This window comes from Silene latifolia, chromosome Y (assembly GCF_048544455.1).
Source record: "Silene latifolia isolate original U9 population chromosome Y, ASM4854445v1, whole genome shotgun sequence".
Lineage (NCBI taxonomy): Eukaryota > Viridiplantae > Streptophyta > Magnoliopsida > Caryophyllales > Caryophyllaceae > Silene > Silene latifolia.
In genome coordinates, this window is record NC_133538.1 from 453,900,787 (window position 1) to 453,904,641 (window position 3,855).

Below are 3,855 nucleotides of genomic sequence, written 5' to 3' on the forward strand. Positions count from 1 at the left end.
TGCAGCAAGGAAAACAGACGAACTTTCCTCCTTTTTGCTCTCAACCTGAGGCGGAGGGGTCACGAGAGCAGCACATTGTTCCAAATCTTCATTTGGAGTGTCAATAGGGGGGTCAATAGAAGAGAGGGCATTGCAAGGTTGAGCTTGCATCGAAGCCCTTCGGAACTTAGACTGATGGGATATCAATTCCCCGTCCCCAACCTCAAAAGTCAATGTCTTGCCCCCGACGTCTATCACTGCACGGGCAGTAAATAAAAATGGTCTCCCTAAAATAATAGGGGTATGGGCATCTTGGGGGATGTCAAGTACAACAAAGTCAACGGGAATAAAGAACCTCCCGATCTTAACAGGTATGTCTTCTATGACACCTAGTGGTCGTGATATGCTACGGTCGGCCATCTCAACAGTCATATTTGTGCAATTAAACTTGGTCAAACCAAGTCTCTTAGCCAAAGACAGCGGTAAGACACTCACACTAGCGCCAAGATCGCATAACGCGTTATCAATTAAGTGGGTACCAATATGACACGGAATCGAAAAACTACCCGGGTCTGACTGTTTGGGAGGTAACTTATTCTGAACTAGGGCCGTCCCTACCTCGGTCAAAGCTACCGTCTCATGGTCGTTAATGTGCCTCTTACGCGATAAAATTTCTTTCATAAATTTAAGGTAAGAGGGTACCTGTGTCAGCAATTCGGCGAATGGCACAGTGACTTGCAAGCTTTTCAGGAGTTTGGCAAACTTGCCGAATTGTTGATTAGCCTTAGTACTCTGCAAACGCCTCGGGAAGGGCACCGTGATGGGTATCTCGAGCCCTTTGTTCCTTTCTTCCAATGTATCAGCCGAATCAAGCTCTAAATCCTTCGAACGAGACTTCTTTCCTCTCGAACATGGTCTTTCAGGTGAGTTTTCACTCGATTGAGCACTAGCAGGCTCTCGATCGAGTTGTTCTTTATCTTCATTACTCGATCGACCAAAAATGTCATTCGATCGAACAGATTCTTCAGCATATTCACTCGATCGAGCAGTTTTATTTACTCGATCGAGCTCTTCTTTTTCCTGTTCACTTGATCGAGTAGAAATTCCACTCGATCGAGTCCTTTCTTCAGCAGTTTTACTCGATTGACCCCCAGAAATTAGTCGATCGAGTACTTTCTTTGTCGTCAGCTCTTTTTCTTTGACAGAACACTGTTCATTAGCAGTAATTACCTTCCTCGGGTCTGATTTCGGTCCTTCATATGAATAACCACTCCTCAAATTAATTAAATTCACCGTCTCATGTGGATTCTTATCGGCTTGTGACGGTAAATGTCCTGGTTTCCTTATGGACAGGTTCACGGCTAACTGGGCAACTTGAGTTTCAAGTGCCTTGATAGATGCATCTTTTTGTTGATCACTTAGCTGCCATTGCTTTGTCAAAGACTGGAACATCGTCTTCAACTCACCTAGCTCACTTACCCCACCAGAAGATGATGCACCTTGATTAGGTGTAGGAAAGGAAGGAGGCTTCTGAAAGCCTTGTTGAGCCTTATGAGGAGGGACATATGGCTGCTGCTGCGGAGGAGGGGTAGGATTGAGCACATTTTGACTTGTCCACCTCAAATTGGGATGGACTGCCCCTTGGTTGTTATAATAGGAACCCCCTCCTTTGCCTGTATTGTTGAAAAGCAAGGACTGTTCCTTCTCCATAAGACACCAATGCAAGAATGTGACCGTCGTTGTTCCCACACCTCTCACATGTGGCGCCTCCCCTCTAGTAAGTAAATGGACCATCGAGGCTCCCAGCCGAATGCGGCCAACTTATCAAACCTAGCATTCATGGCTTCCAGCTGAGCCACAACTTGCTTATCGACTGCATGAACTGTTCTAATACCATCCCTCGGGTTTCCATACTCAGCACAGTGGGTCGCCATCTATTCAATAAGAGCCCATCCCTTATCATCGTCGTGTTCTTTTGAAATCTTCCGTTGGATGATGCATCAAGTATGGCTCTGTGATCATCTTATAGCCCATTGTAGAACTGATTGGAAAGGAACCACGGATCAAAACCATGGTGAGGAATAGACCTCGCCAACCTCTTGAAACGGCACCACGCTTCATAGAAACTTTCATTAGGTGCTTGCTTGAAACTGGTAATCTTGGCCCTCAGCTGATTAGTGCAATACGGAGGGAAATATCTCTTATAAAAAACAAGAGCAAGGGTCTCCCAGTCTGTGACCCCCGCGGCCGTGCGGTCCAAATTAGTCAGCCACTCCCTGGCTGAGTCAGCCAAAGAAAAAGGAAACATAACCTCCTTAATCTTGTCTTGAGTTACCCCCTTTGTGGCGGGGATAGTAGAACAGTAGTCCGTAAAGACCTCCATATGCTTCCTCAGGTCTTCACCTGCCACACCTCTAAAGAGATTTCTCTCCACCAGATTAATATAGGAAGGACGGATGTCAAATGTATTCCCATCCTCAGTCTGGAGATTAAAACCTTTTGGAATTGATGATGCTTTAGGCTCCGAATGACTGGCAATGTACGGCATCTTTACTGGTTGGTTTACAGAACTGAAAGTGTCTTCTTCAAAAGATGGATTTTCTGTAAAAAGGAAATGCTGAAGTTCGGGTTCGAAAGCACTCAAGGCTTCCTTTCGTGATTCTCTTTGCAGACGGAGTCTATGGCTGAACAGCCTCTCTCGTTCAGAATCAGCTGAAACTAACTCCAACCTGTGTGACCTGGGCATATACACAACACTGAAAGAAAATGAATAAGAACTGCCTCAAGGAATAAAAATTCTCTGAGACGGATAAAATAAACGAAACAAAGACATATAGGGCAATTGCCTCCCTGGCAACGGCGCCAAAATTTGACAGGGCTGTCGTATACCTATCAAAAATAACTAACTAAACTAACTGTATAGCTAGGGAAGTCAGGTCGATCTCCTTAGGGAGGCAAGATATCTGTAAAGGTCCGTCTATTTGGTCACAAATGGGGGGGGGTGTAATTGGTTTCCTAAACTAAAGGTGTAAAAGGAAGAGAAGCAAGAAAAGAGCAATAAAGGCGGAAAATGAGATTAAACTATCAATAGAGAGGGGTCATGTCAGGATTTCGGTTCACTACGGTAGTCCAGTGACTCAATTGTAAACAACTTAGATAAATTACTGCGAGACGGATATGGAAAGGTCCTTCCGGTCCACTTTCTACCCTAGATTCCCACTAACTTAACTTCCGTCCTCGTCAGGGTAGTCTACTGTTCATAGCAGGTCTATTTAGTCCAATCTTCCGATTTAGGATTAAATTTAACCAGATTAAAAAGGTGACTCAGAAGCGTGCACTCAACTAAGTCGGTAAATACAGTTATATTTCTATGGGGACAGAATCTCACAATTAATTCATCTAACCTATTTACTACATCATCACATTTCTACCGCAGATCCCCTAATCCCAACATGAAATGATTTAGCTACTCATATAGCTAATGTTGTCAATAATAACAATATTGAAACAACTAATAATAAGCATGATGAAATAGTAATTAAAATGCATAAACAAAGATTAGGGCAGAAATTAAGGAAGAGCAAAACAAGTAATTAAGATGAATAATATTAAAAGGGAGAAAGAGATTACAATCGCAAGAATCCGGCGTAAAGAACGAACAAATCCGAGCTAAATAGCCCCGAAAACAAAGTTACAGTGAAAGGAAAAGAAAAGCGCAGACTTTACTGTGAAAGATGAAAATGATAAGATAAAAACTTGATAGAATCGATCCTAATGACCTAGCTATTATGCGCTTAAATAGAAAAACTCCTAAGTCCATAAGCTAAAACACGTTCACGGACTAATTAAAGTCCATGAAAGCCAAAACCACTCGAT

The 3,855-nt window shown here is 43.2% G+C and overlaps 1 non-coding gene across 1 annotated transcript; it reads left to right on the top strand.

The window, feature by feature from the left end:
* The first annotated feature begins 2,045 nt into the window (after positions 1–2,045).
* On the top strand, positions 2,046–2,151 carry LOC141635929 (small nucleolar RNA R71). The gene has a single exon (XR_012540582.1). It is a non-coding gene; the product is annotated as a small nucleolar RNA R71 (small nucleolar RNA).
* Positions 2,152–3,855: the final 1,704 nt, after the last annotated feature.